Source organism: Rhinoderma darwinii, chromosome 1 (assembly GCF_050947455.1).
Source record: "Rhinoderma darwinii isolate aRhiDar2 chromosome 1, aRhiDar2.hap1, whole genome shotgun sequence".
NCBI classification, from domain to species: Eukaryota; Metazoa; Chordata; class Amphibia; order Anura; family Rhinodermatidae; genus Rhinoderma; species Rhinoderma darwinii.
The window spans coordinates 202,625,449-202,644,905 of NC_134687.1; the positions used below are offsets into that span (position 1 = coordinate 202,625,449).

Consider the following 19,457-nt stretch of genomic DNA (forward strand, 5'->3'; position numbering starts at 1 on the left):
TATCTTCATGCATGACAATGCACCATCTCATGCTGCAAAGAATACCTCTCTGTCATTGGCTGCTATGGGCATAAAAGGCGAGAAACTCATGGTGTGGCCCCCATGTTCCCCTGACCTCAACCCTATTGAGAACCTTTGGAGCATCCTCAAGCAAAATATCTATGAGGGTGGGAGGCAGTTCACATAAAAACAGAAGCTGTGGGAGGTTATTCTGACATCCTGCAAGGATATTTAAGCAGAAACTGTCCAAATACTCACAAATTCAATGGATGCAAGAATTGTGAATGTGATATCAAAGAAGGGGTCCTATGTTAACATGTAACTTGGCCAGTTTTTTATTGAAAGAGCTTTAGATTTCTTTAAATATGACCTCCTGATGCTGCAAATTCAACAAATTACCATTTTAGTTCTCTTTACAACCTTTAAAATGTTTTGATATCTGTTGTGCATAATAATTTGAAACAGTGCATTTTGAGTTTTTACTTCTAAACAAAAATCTGTCATCATTAGGAGATTTGTTCAATAAAATTCGCATTATACTCCAACGGTTGATGGCTTGAAGATTATACTGACTGTCATTTGCATCGACTATTTAGGAAAATCAGCAAAAAATAACATTTGCATAATAATTTGGAATGCGGTGTAGTAATGGATGCTGTCAATCAGCCAGCGTCCATTGCTAAGGCTGTAGTAATAAAGTTTAAAAAAATACAAAGACATAGAAAAATATTTGATTGAAATAAAAAACCCACACAATCCTCGTTAACTATTTTATTGAGAATTAAAAAAAACATTGTCATTGTAGTAGTCCTCAAATCCGAAGTAGTGCAACAACCGAACCTATAAAAAAACACAAACACACAAAAAAAATTGGAACACATAAATAAGCAAAGCATTTCTTATACTTACCTTTCCTGGGTCCAGAACTGGAGCCGCAATGGCGGGCACATATGTATTGGATCTATTGCCCCAGACATTTTAAGACCTTAGCGACGCCTCTGGCTGCTAGTGCTGCATAATTGACAGGGCGTAACTAGGAAAGACTGGGCCCCATAGCAAACTTTTGACTGCCCCCCTCTCCTGGGTGCCACATACAGCCCCCACTGTAGATAGTGCCATACAACCCCCCTGTATATAGCGCCATATAGCCCCTTATAGATAGCACCCCCACCTCCTCCTTGAAGATAGCACCCCGCAAACAAATAAAACAAAAAAAATTGTACTCACCTAGGGCCCGTTCCCATGATGATCCGATCTTCTCTAAAGCATTCTCAACGCTGACAGGATCCTTGCGTAGGCTGGCGTGATCTAGTGACGTCATCACGCTGGCCTGTGCAGGGATCCAGTCCCGGTGCCTGATAGGTTGCAGGCCGAAAGAGGCCTGTAGCCAGAAGCGGATTGGGAACTTAAAATGGCTCTGGAAAAAAATCTAAAGTGGCCTTGATATTGTAGGTAGGTCAAAATTGGCGGCAGACGGGGCCAACACAAGTAGGCAGATAAAAAAAATCATTAGCCATAGTCATATTGTTGGAAGGTTGAAGCAATGCAAAAATACAAAGTCGGAGCATTTACAGTGGGGTGGAGCTAACACACAATTAAGCGAGGCATTGCACTGGTAGACAGGGTGAATACTACAAAACAGTAGGTGGAGCAAACAGCCAAATCACTGACCTCCGCAGTCCCGTGCTGTACTTTAGGCTGGGTTCACATATTGCGGTTGTCGTGCATTTTTTTGCCGCAACTACTGTGAGAGTGTCAGAGCTTGATCAGAAAACCAGAAGACTAGGAAAGTCACAAGCAAAGACCAGGTGGAGGAAGCCAGACATAAATACAACCCCACACCTAATTGGCAGAAAGACAGAGAAAAGAGATAGGCTCAAAGTAAAACAGAACCGCCCAGAAGCTAGAACAGTAGTCATCGTGATCTTAAAGAGGCTCTGTCACCAGATTTTGCAACCCCTATCTGCTATTGCAGCAGATAGGCGCTGCAATGTAGATTACAGTACCGTTTTTATTTTTAAAAAACGAGCATTTTTGGCCAAGTTATGGCCATTTTTGTATTTATGCAAATGAGGCTTGCAAAAGTACAACTGGGCGTGTTGAAAAGTAAAAGTACAACTGGGCGTGTATTATGTGCGTACATCGGGGCGTGTTTACTACTTTTACTAGCTGGGCGTTGTGTATAGAAGTATCATCCACTTCTCTTCAGAACGCCCAGCTTCTGGCAGTGCAGACACATCCGTGTTCTCGAGAGATCACGCTGTGACGTCACTCACAGGTCCTGCATCGTGTCAGACGAGCCGGCACCAGAGGCTACAGATGATTCTGCAGCAGCATCGGCGTTTGCAGGTAAATCGATGTAGCTACTTACCTGCAAACGCTGATGCTGCTGCAGAATCAACTGTAGCCTCTGGTGCCGATGTGGCCGACACGATGCAGGACCTGTGAGTGACGTCACAGATCTGCACTGCCAGAAGCTGGGAGTTCTGAAGAGAAGTGGATGATACTTCTCATCAGAACGCCCAGCTAGTAAAAGTAGTAAACACGCCCCGATGTACGCACATAATACACGCCCAGTTGTACTTTTACTTTTCAACACGCCCAGTTGTACTTTTGCAAGCCTCATTTGCATAAATACAAAAATGGCCATAACTTGGCCAAAAATGCTCGTTTTTTAAAAATAAAAACGTTACTGTAATCTACATTGCAGCGCCTATCTGCTGCAATAGCAGATAGGGGTTGCAAAATCTGGTGACAGAGCCTCTTTAAGGGATCAGGCATTTTCCTAACACCTATCATACTGTATGTACTTTTATCACCATTATTCCTCAGGACCTCATCCCTCCTTTCAACGGTATCCCCTACATTTCTGGTACCCTAATGCATTTCATATCTGTGAATACTCTTGCTGGGTGACTAGCTCATACAGCGTTATGCTCTACTATACTACACTATTTAAACAAAACAGATAAAAACAAGGGGACATGTAACACAAAAACACAGAAAAAAGGCCATACTTACAAATGGACACAGACAGGTCAGAAACGCTGATGAAGGAGAGTGAGCAGGTGCTTTAAATAATAATTAATAATAATAGCCACTACCACTAGTCTTGAGGGGAGTGGCGTGTGGTGCATGGGATGTGTAGTAAAAAATAATAAATGAATAGTGTATGTGCAAGTGATAATAATAGGGGTGAAATATAGGGGGCAGTAATGAGTAAAGTGCATAAATAAAAATAAATGAATAATGGGGTGCCAGTGTGTGAAACATGGAGGGATAGTGTGTAGGTCATGAGGCGCAGTGTGTATATCCAGGTCAGAGGCGTAGCTAGGTTCTCCAGCACCCGGGGCAAAGATTCAGTATGGCGCCCCCCCCCAACCTCTTTCCCGACATCTCCTTCCCCCTCGCCGTGTTTGTTTTCTCTACCAATCGACGTGTCATTTCTTTTTATGTAACTGGAGCATAAAAACATTTGTACATTTTACAAGCAATATGGTTCTATACACAACACAAGAACCAAGCTCAGTACATATATACAGCCACAGAACAAATACACCTCAATTTAGTGCAACCCCTGCCGTATAGGTGTGTATGGCGTAAAACTACAGCTCCCAGCATGGCCCGAACAATGATAAGGATATGCTAGGAGATGCTGTTTCACAAAAAATAAATCATATTATAATCACACCACCCCGACCATCTCACTGCAGATCGTACAGTGACTACAATACTGATTAGAGGCAGAATAAACATTTACATTGAGTGACTCACCGGTGACGTCTCAGATTCTAGTTCTTTTTCTCCATCCGGTCCAGACCTCTATGATGACTTCTCCCAGTCACAGACCATTTCTGCAGTTTGCCACTCACATGTCTTCAGCTTCTTACTTTACCAACATTTCTGCACCTATAAATAAATATAAAGTTATCATTATACCACACACTACGCCCCTAAATATAATAGCGCCATACACTGCACCTCTAATTATAATAGCACCATACACCGTGTCCCACACACACACACACACACACACACACTGTGCCCCCCGTAGATAGTGCCTGCCATAGAGCCCCCTGTAGATTGTGCCCCCATATAGCGCACCCCTGTATATAGTGTCCCACAAATAACTCCCCCTATAGTGGTCTACAGATAGCCCACCCCTGTATACAGCCCCCCTGTAGATATAGCCTACCCCTGTATATAGTGCTCCACATATAGTCCACCCCTGTATATAGTGCTCCACAGATAGCCCAACCATGTATGTAGCCCCCCTGTAGATATAGTCCACCCCTGTATAGTGCTCCACATATAGTCCACCCCTGTATATAGTGTTTCACAGATAGCCCACCCCTGTATATAGCCCCCTTGTACATATAGTCCACCCCTGTATATAGTGCTCCACTAGATTATACAGGGGTGGGCTATCTGTGGAGCACTATATACAGGGGTGGACTATATGTACAAGGGGGCTATATACAGGGGTGGGCTTTCTGTGGAGCACTATAGGGGGAGCTATTTGTGGGATACTATATACAGGGGTGGGCTATATCTACAGGGGGACTATATACAGGGGTGGGCTATATCTACAGGGGGACCATATCTACAGGGGGACCATATCTACAGGGGTGGGCTATATACAGGGCTGGGCTATATACAGGGGGTGGGCTATATACAGGGGGACTATATTTACAGGGGGTGGGCTATATACAGGGGGACTATATCTACAGGGGGTGTGCTATATACAGGGGGACTATATCTACAGTGGGTGGGCTATATACAGGGGGACTATATCTACAGGGGGTGGGCTATATACAGGGGGACTATATCTACAGGGGGTGGGCTATATACAGGGGGACTATATCTACAGGGGGTGGGCTATATACAGGGGGACTATATCTACAGGGGGTGGGCTATATACAGGGGGACTATATCTACAGGGGTGGGCTATCTACAGGGGGACTATATCTACAGGGGGCTATATCTACAGGGGGGCTATATACTGGGGTGGGCTATCTATGTAGCACCATATACAGGGGTGGGCTATATCTACAGGGGGCTATATACTATATAGCCCCCCTGTAGCTATAGCCCACCCCTGTATATGGTGCTCCATAGATAGCCCACCCCAGTATATAGCCTCCCCTGTAGATATAGCCCCCCTGTATATAGCCCACCCCCTGTAGATATAGTCCCCCTGTATATAGCCCACCCCCTGTAGATATAGTCCCCCCCGCAGATACAGCCACACTTTTATTACAATTAAAAAAATTCCCGCACCCACAGCCATGGAGACCTGCTCTCTTCTGCGCAGGTCTCCAGGGGGTTGAACGCGGCGTCTATGAAAGGCGCTGATTGGCTGGGCAGGATGACTTTCCCTGTCAGTCAGTCAGCGTCTTTCATCGACGGAAGCGTCACTGGTACAAAAGGTACCAGTCGCTTCATTCGTGGAAAGGCGCTGAATGGCCGGGCACGGAACGTACCCGGTCATTCATTGCTTCTAATTGTCCTTGCGACACAGGTACAATAATACATGCTGTGGACCTATTCAATATAAACCTGTAGGTTAGCTTCTGGGATTATAGTGAGTGCGCATACATTATCCTGGCGCTGCATTAGACAGGGTTCATATATCCCTGACTGTTGATTACATACATATCCTTGCTCTGTTAATTGGCACAAATCTATATTCCTTGTCTTATTTTGAGAATCTATGTGTGTTCCTTTCATTTCCGGCATCCAATATTGTCCTAATAATGTCACCGGATCAATCATTACCATTGGCATAACAATAAATTTGCATAATAGAGTAGGATTTTTCACATGAAATGCTATTAGTCTTCCTGCACACCATTTAGGTGTACACTCAGTATACTCAGGCTGTAACAATAACCACGTATCATTTCTCTTTCCTATGGGCAGAATGTCTGTCCATTGCCTAACATGACTACTAAACAATTTATTCTTAAAATTATTAATCTGTTCTTGTTGCCACATCGTTTTAAGCGTACATACTGTCCAATTTACAAAAGTTGATACATTCTGTAATGTTCTATATTCGGTTAGCATACTTTCATTAAAAACATTTAGAAACAGTTCATCTATAGCTAACCCTTTTTGCTGTAAGTCAAAGGTAGTAGGTAACCATGACGCACCTATCCTTAATGCAGTAGATGTGTCATCTCCCACTGAGTTTAATTTGTTCATAACTGTTTCTAACTGTATACCATTCAATACTCCTAATCCCGTTCCTACCCCTCCTAATAGCGTGTCATACCATTCTCTTTTTTGTCTATGACAGCTGGGGGATTGAGGGAAGGAAATATTGAAGTGTACATTCTTTTTCTGCTGTTGGGTTACAGCGCTCTTACAAGTGTGTGGGATTCTTTCCAGACTTTGTACTGTTATATGTGGCTTAAAACTATCTCTTAAAATTGTTATCAAGAATACAAAATATATTCTATTTCTTATTTCGCTATTATTCATACATAATATCATCCCATCAGTTTCTTTTATTACAATCGTAGAGTTGAGCCTCTCCTTGTTGCATCTTTCATAAGTCTTATTTATCATTTTGTTTCTATTTTTATTGGTTGTATATTTCTGTAGATACTGTTCATAACAACAAAGCAACAGCCCCGGCGTCTCTTCTTGTATGCTAATGTTGGCTGTTTTGTCTATGTGAAGGTACACAGTCCCTCCATGTGGTCCTTTTTTCCATGTCCCTTCGGTTGTAGTCACATTTGTAGTATAACACGGGGCATTGGCCTTACAGGTGTAGTTACCCTGCTTTCTATCCACTGTGGCATTTGCCCACCCTGTCCTGAACTGTTCCAGTGATTCTGTACTGATTACGTGTACAGGAGTAGCAGTTCTGCCTTTTTGTATAAGAGCACACGCAACAACCGCCGCAACAACCGCAAAGATCTTCATTCTTCTGGCTGAAGAACCTTTTTACAATGACTGGCGTGAATCCAGCTTGCCTTTCCTTCGAGCTTCACTGAGGTGCTTGTTGTGAGTAGGACTTGAAACGGTCCGTCAAATCTTGGGTCTAGACATTTCCTCACGTGTCTTTTGACAACGACCCAATCTCCTGGTTCTAGCTTATGCGTCCCTTCAACTGAATCAGGATCTGGAATGGAAGCAAAGACTTGTGCATGCACCTTGGTCAATTGTTTGTTCAGGGTTGATACATAATCTGTTAGTCTACCATACTGCATTTGGAGCACCTGTGGAAAATAACATCCTAATCTGGGAGCCGACCCAAATAAGATCTCATATGGGCTGAGACCTGTTCTTTTTGTGGGCGTATATCTTACTGAGAACAAGGCTAATGGTAGACACTCGGTCCATGGTTTCCCGGTTTCTACCATTGCTTTTTGGATTTTCAATTTGAGAGTCCCATTTAGTCTCTCAACCTTCCCACTGCTTTGTGGATGGTATGGTGTATGTAGGGCTTGACTTATGCCTAGAGCTGACAACACATGGTTCATGATTTCACCCGTAAAATGAGTTCCTCTGTCGCTCTCCATCACCTCTGGAACTCCATATCTGCACACCACCTCGTTGATCAGTTTCTTTGCTGCGGCTACGGCTGTAGCTTTGGTTACTGGAAAAGCTTCTGGCCATCATGAAAAGAGATGAATACAAACAAGCACATACTCATAGGTACCAACTTTGGGTAGTTGAATATAGTCTATCTGCAGTCTCTGGAACGGATATATAGGTCTGGGTGTGTGCTTCTGTGGTACTTTTACAGTTCTTCCAATATTATGTGTTGCACAGATCATGCATCCTTGTGTAAAACTGCTGGCCATCACACTAAACCCTGGGGCATACCACACCTTGTTTACCAAGTCCATCATTGCCGTTTTTGACTGGTGTGTCTGTCCATGCGTTACCTGTGCCATCATAGGGAACATTGTTTGTGGCAGACACAGCTTATTCTGGCATTGCCAGAGGCCATCTTTTCGTAGCGTTGCTCCTTGGGCCGTCCACTTGTCTTTTTCTTCTTTTGTTGCTTGTCCTTGAAGTTTTTGCAGTAGTTCCGGGCTTACAGCTGGTCTTGTTTCCTCTGGATCTTTTATCTGACATACAGCTGCTAACACGGGTAGCTTCTGTGCTGCTTGCTTTGCCACTTCGTCTGCCAGGGCATATCCCCTTGCTTCTGGCGTGTTGGCCGTAGTGTGAGCTTTTATCTTTATTACTGCTACCTCAGTGGGTAACATCAGGGTCTCCATCAAGTATTTTACAAAGTCTGCATTCTTTACAGGTGTACCTGCAGAGGTCAAAAATTGTCTTGCCCTCCATATGGGGCCATAATCGTGTGCAATCCCAAAAGCATATAGAGAGTCAGTGTATATATTTGCTGTCTTTCCTTCTGCATGTTGGCATGCTGCTGCCAGGGCCTTAAGCTCCGCTTCTTGTGCTGAGCGGGACGCTGGTAAGGAGGCTGCTTCTAGGACTACATCTTCGGTGGTTACTGCATATCCTGTAAGAAAAGATCCTTCTACAAAATACCTTGAACCATCCACAAAGAGTATTAGGTCTGGGTTTTGGAGTGGGGTATCTTTTACATGTGCGAACCCCACTGTTTCCTGGGCCATAAGGGCCATACAATCATGTTCATCAGTTTCAGGCAAAAATTGTGACCATACTTTACCTACGTCTTCTCCCCCTTGCTCCAAAGGCAGTAAGGTAGCTGGGTTCAATGTAGTACAGCGGTGTAAAGTAACCTGCTCAGGAAGAAGAAGTGCACAGGTTAATCTCAAATGTCTTGCTGTTGACAAGTGCTTCGGCTGTACTTGAGTAAGAATAGCAGTAATATCATGTGGTGCAAAAACTTGGACTGGAAATGCCAGGACCAAATCTGAGGCCTTGTTTAGCATTGAATTTACAGCAATGATAGCTCTCACACATGATGGGGAACCTCGGGCCACAGGGTCTAGTCTAGCTGAATAATATGCTACCGGGCGCTGCTGTGGTCCATGACTTTGTGTGAGAACTGCAGTGGCATGTCCATTTTGTTCAGTACAGTACAAAGTATATGCTTGGACGTATGCTTGCGTAGAGGTACTCCATGGATTGGTGTCACAAGCCGCTACCAAACACAACTCCTCCTCATTCAGCTGATAATCCAGAATACTTTGAGAATCTCACTTTTATCAGGTTCTGCAAATACTTGATTAATAAAAATAAAACATTCCTAAAAACTTTACATCAAATTAACAATGTCCAGACAAGTTTTGTTTTGCCTTCTCCCTCATCTAAATCCATAAAGACTCGTGTGAGTGATGTCACATCGCCTCCTGTGTAACTTTGCTGGAGGGGGATGGTCTCTTACACATAAACCAAAATTGTACCTGATCAGTTCCTTCACCCTTCCCCCCTTTGTGGACTCTGCGAGAGTGATGTAGCAGAGTTCAAAACTACATCTCAACATAACACTAATTTAACCCCCTGTAATGTACAACAGCCTGAAACAAAAATGACTTTTTCCTGACAAACATTTGATCTTTACAATGACATAACTCATGTGTGAAATCAAAAACAAAACAATTGTAGTTAGTTATTCAATAAAACAGAAAATATTATCTCTGATAACATTAATTACTGCAAACCAATAAACAGTATATAAAAATAGGGAACGGTGGGGGCACATACATTTTCAAAACCCCGTGTCTCACAGTATCTGTAGTTTAATACATCTGAATTAACATCAAAACACATGAAATCTGATCACATCATAACACATAAATATCGGAACTTTTATAACCAACAGCGCATGCGCAAAAGAGAAGAAATTTATTTCGGTTTGTAGACATTACTGATATATATATCTCTCAGCAGTGCATATTGAAATCCCTTTGTCTCATCAGCCCTGCAGACTGCACCCAGTCAGCCCCCCTCCTCCTCCTCCCAAACACAGCACACTACAGGGGGGAGGGAGGGGGGTAACACACACTCATTTCTCACAACTTCTAGTCTCACAATCTTAACACTTTCAATGCCGGCAAAACAACATACGTATCTGCAATCATTCATCACACCATTGTATAGGAATTATCTACGTTCAAAACATCAACCACATAATCTTTAAAAATACAATCTGTCGGCCACCATCTCTATATTATGATGACGTGTTGTTTCATCAGTGAACTAGACTGGAACTTCTGTAAATAGAAAAAACACTACAAATGACAAAATTAACAAGGTGATTATTTCATACTGATTTGGTTGGGCCGGGCGTGGCCACATCAGGGGCAGGGGGGGGGCAGCCTCTCCCATTGGAAACAGTGCGCAGGGGGTTTCCCACCAACAATGAGGACACACTCAACATGAGGTACGGACGCCATTACCGGGCGTCGGCTGGTCCTGTTTTCTAATACATACAATACATTTCTTATTCCTAACTTCCTCTTCTGCAAATCCCTCTAAAGCACTTTCCATCAACTTTCTACCTTCCAACTTCCCTTTGTTCTCCAGAATACCTTTTGCCCAATCTGCGGCTTGGAGCCGCCCTCCTCTTTTTCCCTCTGCCAGTTTACATGCCTTGATCAGGGCAAGCAACTCTGCACTCTGTGCAGAATGTATGACAGGATCAAGGGTCTCATAATATAAGACAGAGGTGTCTGGTGGTTTGGCTGTGAAGGACTGCTTATACATTATTACATTTATCACTTTTCCTGATTCAATCTACAAAATGACACAAAGTCATACAAAATATCTATATCAGCATTTAATGTTGTGTCCATTCATTTCAAGAACAAGATTACATTTCTTATCTCACTAGCAGCTGTTCTTCACCTCCCCCTTCTCTTATCACACTAGTTGATTCTAAATTATACCATATGGGAATTTACTATAAGGTCATTTGCAACATTAAAACAACTACTACTTCTATAACTTCCTTTGCTTTAAACTTTACTTTATAAAATATGAATTTCCTCTGACAACCTCCTCGTACTACTTCTTCTGACACTTTTCTCCATGCTTCTGCTTTCCCCTGTAACTTTTTATCTTTCAACCATCCACGTTTTGTGTCACAACATTCATTCCATTTGTCTGCGCCTAACCGTCCATGGGATTCTAGACCACATGCTTTCATTAATTTTTTTGTTCCCTGCGTTGCCTTTTTACCTTCTCTTTCTGCTACTACCTGTTTGGCTGTCAGTCCTTGTGGGTGCTCATCTCGTAATAGGAACACCAAGTTCCCCATTGTTGCCTAGTTATAAGTGGTCGCCTATGGGCAGACCCTAAGTTACGTAGGGGGTAATTTTCCTGATAGGTGAATTCCTTTCTCACCTATTTTAGACAGTTACTTATCCCCTCAAAACTTCTTAATAGGAACACCAAGTTCCCCATCTTGTGACTGTAAGTGGTGGTCTTTTGGCACACCCTAAGTAATGCAAGGGGTAGTTTTCCTGATAGGCAAATTCCTTTCTTGCCTATTTTCGACAGTTACTTATCCCCTTGATACTTCTTATTTTGTTACAGATTTTAGCTACTGACAGATGAATTCCATTCTCATCTATTTTAGACAGTTTCTAGTTTTCGTACTTACTTTTCTACTCTGGCCAGAGAATCTTCCCTTTTACAGTCCTTTTATAACTAGCTTACTTTCTTCGTCTGAGACACCACTCGAGTACGTGCCCTCCGCACCATAAGAGTAATATGACAAATATTCCTAATCCAAATAATAAGGCAAACGTAAAATCAAGCTGTTCATTTGACATGCCGGATTATCGGACTGCAGAAAATTCTGGAATTTTGAGCTGAAAATCAGCGCATGATAATCCCCGCAAGTACTCCAATCGTGTACACACGTTCTCTGTATTTTGCCGGATTATCGGATTGCACAAAATTTTCAATTTCCGGGCTAAAATTTAGCCTATCATAATCCCTGTAGTCACCTGAAGCATGTACACATGTTTCTGGTAATTTGCCGGATTATCGGAATTTTCTTCCAAAAACAATTTCCTTATTCTAAAATGCATTTGTGACACAAAACTGGGTTTCTACAACATTCATACAAATACTGTCATGGAGATCAGGCACTTTATCCTGAGGGTAGGATTACATATAGACTTGACCAGATTTTTACACTAAAAATACCCTCATGTGGCCCCTCTATTCCTCAGGAGTACTACCGGGAAGGTGACCTACCAGACAGGAAGGTGCAGAGCAGAGTTTGTAAGAATTAAGTCTTCTTACCTTGCTGCAGCAGTGGTCTGCACGTTCCTTCGTCCGGGTGGTCGCCACTCTAGTCCCGGGAAATCCCCTGGGTGGGGTGCCGTCCTTCTGGTCAAGTCCCTGTTCCGGGCGCCAATTTCTGTGATCGCAATTTGAGTCACGTTACGCCTTGATCTCCATGCAGGTTCAAATCAGGTGGGGGGGGTGCGAGCTCAGAGAAGCAACAGATACACTGAGACATTTCTCAAGGTAAAAATCCTTCTGACTTTATTTGCAGAGACACAGAGTTTATATAGTAAAAATATCACATGACTACGTGCAGACACACATGAATCATTTACATTCTTGTGGTTTCTTCCCTCGTGATTTATGTCTCTATGTACATAGTTCTTATCTCTTACATCTAGTTGTTAATCTGGTGTCTGGTCTTTATCTATCTTGGCTGTATGCACAGAACTCAAACATCATATAAACAGACTCCTTAGTGTCTGGTAAGTCCTTGTACGGGCCCCAATTTCTACTATCTACAGAATGTCTGCAAATCTATTCCATTACCTTTCTCAGAATATATTGTAATACATGTTTTTCTTTATAACTTTTTACTCCTTATGGTCCCGAATACATTATGCATATATATATATATTCATTCATGCCACAACACAGACGACCTGTAATTTACGCGTCGTCGTTTGACAGCTGTCAAACGACGACCCGTAAATGGACTGCCTCGGCAAAGAAGTGCAGGGCACTTCTTTGCCACCTAATTTGAGCTGTTCTTCATTGAACTCAATGAAGCACAGCTCAGGATTTACGAGCATCTCAGACGGCTCGCAAAATGCGAGGAGGAGCATTTACGTGTGAAACAAGGCAGCTGTTAACAGTCTGTCTTTTCACACGTAAATGCCTCTCATCGTGTGAACATACCCTTATAAATAGCGCCACACAGCCCCCCTTGTAGATAGTGCCACACACAGCCCGCTTACCCCCTAGTAGATAGCGGCACACTCCCCCCCTTGTAGATAGTGCCACACACAGCCCGCTGCCCCTTTGTAAATAGCGCCACACTCCCCTCCTTGTAAATAGTGGCACATTCCACCCCTTTTAAATAGCGCCACACTCCCCCCCTTGTAAATAGTGCCACATTCCCCCCCTTTTAAATAGCGCCACACTCCCCCCCTTGTACTTAGCGCCACACTGTGAACAGACCGGTGAGCGGTAGCCTACCGCTACCACTCTCTGCTCTGCCTGGTGTGACTTACCGGAGGAGCCGAGGAGGTCATGCAGCGCAGGCAGCGGCGGAGTTCCTTCTGACTAGGGTTGGTGACAGCCAGGGCCGGCCTTAGTTTGGATGGCGCGCTGTGCGGGACTCTCTATTGCCACATATATGGACACGCAGGAACATATATACTGTACATACATAAAGACAGATATTTGCAGTAGACATACAGGCAAATATACATACACACATTCTGGAATACATACATACATACAGGTAAATATATAGAAGTACAGACACATATACGCACACACACCGGCAGATAAATACACAGACAGGAATATATACAAATACATAAAAGGAACATATATACAAGCACAAAGACATATTCACAAACAGACCCATATATACACACACACACACACACACACACACACACACACACACACACACAGGCACATATGTACACAGCACAGATAATGTAGTAGATGTTACCTGCAGTCCTATGTAACAACACAGATAACAAAGTGATAACTCTCTGAGTACAGATAATGTAGTAGTGTTGCCGGCAGTCCTATGTAAGACCACAGATAATGTAGATGTTACCTGCAGTCCTATGTAACACCACAGATAACACAGTGATAACTCTCTGAGTACAGATAATGTAGTATATGTTACCTGCAGTCCTATGTAACACCACAGATAAAACAGTGATGACTCTCTGATTACAGATAATGTAGTAGTGCTACCTGCAGGCCTGTGTAACACCACAGATAACACAGTGATAACTCTCTGATTACAGATAATGTGGTAGATGCTGCCTGCAGTCCTATGTATCATCACAGATAACACAGTGATAACTCTCTGAGAACAGATAATGTAGTAGATGTAAGAGACAAACACATGCAGAGACACAGACAGACAGAGACACACACACACACACACACACACACACACACACTGTAACATATACACATACAAAGACAGAGACACACTGTATACACACTACACACACAGACACTCACCATGTCTCCTTGCTGACAGGTCAGGATGGGCTGTGGGCGGAGCTTGCTCTCTGCTTCTCGGCTGTGTGTAACAGCAGAGCACAGAGTAGAGGCAGAGCTGGAAGGGGTCAGCACGGGAGTGAACCTGTTCCCTGACCTGAGTCATCTGAGCTCATGTCACTGACGTGAGGTCAGGTGACAGGTAAGGTGACTGGTCCACTCCCTGGCCGTCACAGACCCCAGTCAGAACGTCGTAATTTCCTGCCTCTTCCTAAAGCTGCTGCAGGTGTCCGACATATGGGGCGCCTATCAGCAGCGATCAGCTGCTCTTCGGCGCCCCCCCTTCCCTACCACCTAGTTGCGCCCGGGGAACATGCCCTGCCTGCCCCCCCCTAGCTATGCCCCTGGGTCCGAGCACTGAGACCCCCACCAATTGCTAGAACGAAGCCGCAGAAGCGTTCGTGTGAGCGTTCAGCTGCTTCGTGTCTGTTCGGCTGTTTCAGGAAATAAAAGTATCGGTGTGCGGACTCAATAGAAAGTCTATGAGTTCGTACTCCGATACATTGGCTTTCCGGAAAAAGCTGAACAGATAAGAAGTGGCTGAGCGCTTACACGAGCACTTCAGCTGCTTCGTTCTAGAGATTGGTGGGGGTCTCAGTGCTCGGATCCAATGACATGTCAGAAGTTTGTCAAACGTTTAGCTACACTTTATATTTTTTTTCACTACTAAAAACTTTATTTTACTTTTTTTTACACATTCTATTAGTCCCTCTAGGGTACTTGAACCAGCGATCGTTGCAGTGTATAGTAATTTTTACAGGCTTCTGTTAACAGAGGCAGAGTGAAGGCAGCCCTGGGGGCCTACATTAGGCCCCTGGGCTGCCATGACAACCATCAGCACCAGATGCTGAAGTTGCGATTGACCGCAGCACTTGAGGGATTGAACGGACAGGCACAGCGCAATCGCTGTTCCTGGCCATCAGTGCCGTGTGTCAGCTGTAATACACAGCTTACACCCGCATCATATGGAGCGGGCTCAGTGCGCGAGCCCTCTCCATACTTCTCCCCCCGCACCATGACGTCATGGTGCATGAAAGGGTTAAACTGGACATAAAGAGAGATGCTAAGAGTCATGCAAAATCTTTTATGCCATCAAAAGACACTGTACTATCTTAATCCACCAGTGAAGGTCTGACTTATAATCTTCGACTGCATCATTGTCCCAATCCTCTTTATTTGGCAGTGAAGTCTGGTGTCCAACCCTGTCTGGACACCAAAGTAGCCAAAGGCTCTTGGGCCCTGGTGCAAGAATTCAGCTTGGGCCCCTCTACCCCTCTCCAACACCACCAGACCACTGCGCACGCCTATGCCCAGCCGCTTGGCCAACAGCCCCATGGATGCTCTCACGGTATAATGCCCCCCAAAGCTGCCTCCACAGTATAATGCCCCCACACAGTATAATGCTCCCCATAGCTGCCCAATACAGTATAATTCTCCCCATAGCTACCCCCCACGGTATAATGCCTCCCATAGCTGTCTCCACACCATATAGTGCCCCCCATAGCTGCCCACACACAGTATAATACTCCCCATAGCTGTCCCCACAGAATAATACTCCAATAGCTGTCCCCACAGAATAATGCCACCATAGCTGCCTCCACACAGCATAATGTCCCCCCATAGCTGCCCCACAGTATAAAGCTCCCCATAGCTGCCCCCACAGTATAATGCTCCCCATAGCTGCCCGCACAGTATAATGCCCCCATAACTGCCCCCACAGGATAATGCCCCCATAACTGCCCCCCACAGTATAATGCCGCCATAACTGCCCCCACAGCATAATGCCCCCCCATAACTGCCCCCACAATATAATGCCCCAACAACTGCCCCCACAGTATAATGCCCCCATAGGATAGATAGATGGATAGATAGATAGATAGATAGATAGATAGATAGATAGATAGATAGATAGATAGATAGATAGATAGATAGATAGATAGATAGATAGATAGATATTAGATCTATAGATTGATAGCTATATCAATAGATGATAGATAGATAGATAGATAGATAGATAGATAGATAGATAGATAGATAGATAGATAGATAGATAGATAGATAGATAGATATATCAATAGATATCAAGATAGATATTTCAGATAATACCATCCTTAAAGTGAAGCATGGTGGCGGCAGCATCATGCTGTGAGGGTGTTTTTCAGCGACTTGGAAAGGGAGACTGGTCAGGATTGAGGGAAAGATGAATGGAACAATGTACAGAGATATTCTTCATGAAAACCCGATCCAGAGTGCTCTGGATCTCAGACTGGGCGGAAGGTTCAACTTCCAACAAGACAATGACCCTAAGCACACAGCCAAGAAAACACAGGAATGGCTTAGGGACAACTCTGTGAATGTCCTTGAGAGAGCTGAAAATGGCTGTCCACTGATGGTCCCCATCCAGCCTGACAGAGCTTGAGAGTATTAGCAGACGAGGAATGGCAAAAAATCCCTAAATTAAGGTGGGCAAACCTTATGGCATCATACCCAAGAAGACTGGAGGCTATTATCGCTGCCAAAGGTGCTTCAACTAAGTACTGAGTAAAGAATCTGAATACTTATGTCAACGTAATATTTTCGTTTTTCCTTTTCAATAAATTAGCAAAGATTACTAACATTCTGTTTTCACTTTATTATTATGGGGTATTGAGTGCTGAATGATGGGGAAAAACTTGAATATATGCAATAATATATTTATTTTAAACTAAGTAACTTACTAATATACTTTAATTAAAAATTCTGTTCTAAATGGTGCAGTTCAAACCTCATGAATTATTCAGGAAGTGCTGGAGCTTTTCTAATAATGACGCTCCCACACGGCCCCACGTGACTGAGCTCTTGCTTCATGTGCTGTTTGTGAACATGACCATTGCCTATTGCTTGAGTCCCGAGCAGAGCATCAGCTAGCGCTTTGCTCGGGACTCCAGCCTTGCTCCCGATGTCCATATTTGGTCAATTCAGGTGTATCCCATCGCTGGAGTCCCCGAGCAGAGCATCAACTGATGCTCTGCCTGGGGACTCCACAACTTCTGCCGACGTCACTGTCACTGTCCACATATGGACAATGACGTGAGCAGGGCAGTACTGGAGTCCCGGAACATCAGCTGATGCTCTGCCTGGCGACTGCCTACGTCATTGTAACTGTGCATATATGGACAATGATGTCGGCAGAGTAGTACTGGAGTCCCCGAGCAAAGCATCAACTGATGCTCTGCCTGGAGACTCCACAACATCTGCCGACGTCACTGTCACTGTCCATATATGGACAATGACTTCGGCAACACTACTGGAGTCCCGGAGCAGAGCATCAGCTGATGCTTTGCTCGGGGACTCCGGACTTCTGCCCACATCACTGTCACTGTCCATATATGGACAGTGGCGATGGCAACAGTACTGGATCCCGGAGCAGAGCATCAGCTGATGCACGCGTGAATTTCAAAATAAATAAATACATGGAACAATAAGGATACATATGCCGGAATGGCAAAAAAATTCAGGATAAACGAATTTTCCCCAAAAAAGAAAATAAATAAATATTTATATTTAGTGTCTACTACTCACACATTTTTTTGTAATTGCAAAACCAAGCATTTAAAAATATGGCACGTAGAAACAGAATATTAAACTGAATGTCTTATACAAGGTTGTTCCATATGAAGAAATGATCATAACTTATTTTCAGGACTTGTTACTTTTGAATATCGAATACTTACAAAAATAAATTGATATGATTATCATACGGCTTAGTGAAAAGGATGGTCAACTAAAGGAGATGATGGTGGCATCTGAAAACCAAGCGTATCAAAATAAAATGTATGATTTTCTCAAGAAATGTTGCAGTGAGATTGAGAGAACTAAATGCCAAAAATGGCAATGCGATCTGGATGATTATACATCAAGTAAAATCTACTGCTGGCAAGGAGATGATCCTGAATACAGAGGCCCAGTGTGGAAAGAAAGCAATATACGGAGACGTCACAAGATGGCAGACACCTGTGTAACCGACTCAGAATTATCAGACGATCCATACAATGTTCCGTTTTTAGGGGACAGCACCGAAAACCCAGGAGAAAGCAGTCCCGCAGGGACGGTAGGAGGCATAAGAGAAATGGTAAACAACACCAAATCAAGGGACACGAGAACCCCGGCATGAGGGAATCGCCATAACACGACCAGGTGGAAGAATCCTTAAGCCTTAAGCCTCGTGGTGAATATTTCATCTGTTTCATTGAGTATTTTCCAATTGTAATCGGGGGTTATTATTCTTTCCTACGAATTTTGTTAATTGGTTAGTATTAGATCTTGATTTAAAGCGTTTTTTCAGAATGTTAAGATTGAAGGCACATTTCTCAGGTAAAGCTACTTTGGGTGCTCCTGATTTAAATGTGCCTTCAAAACTACTAAATAAAAGGTTCTTCCTCTTACTTTTTTGGTGTCCAGGATATCCTTAAGCTCAAATATCTCGGCCGAACCGCTGGGGGCAACTGCAGGGCTAAGAGTCTTAGAGTAGTGGTTCAGGACCACAGGTTTCAGAAGAAAAACGTGAAAGAAGTTGGGGATCCGGAGGGTCGCGGGCAGCCGAAACTTAAAAGAGACCATGTTGATCCGCTGCAGGATCTCAAAGGGTCTAAGGAACCTGGGAGTGAATTTGCATGACGGCACCTTCAGTCGGATATTTCTTGAGGACAGCCAGACCTTGGTACCCGGAAGAAAGAGAGGCTGCTCTATTCTCCTTGTATCTGTCTTTCGCTTCATGCGGTCGACTGCATGCAGAATAGAGTATCGGGTTTGCTGCCAGATCCGTAAAAAGTCCTGGAATGCCGAGTCAGTTGCACGCACCTGGGACGCAACAGACACAGGGAGAAGAATACATGGATGTTGGCCGTAAACAATGAAGAACGGTGTGGAGGCGGTGGACTCACTTGTCTGGTTGTTATAGGAGATCTCGGCCCAAGTAAGAAGCTGCACCCAGTCATCATGCTGCC

At 43.8% G+C, this 19,457-nt stretch overlaps 1 protein-coding gene across 5 annotated transcripts in view; it reads left to right on the forward strand.

Moving 5' to 3' along the window:
• The window catches only part of LOC142758968 (UDP-glucuronosyltransferase 2A2-like), a 279,898-nt gene that overhangs the window by 167,114 nt on the left and 93,327 nt on the right, over positions 1-19,457 (forward strand). The gene's annotated exons all lie outside the window — the stretch shown is intronic.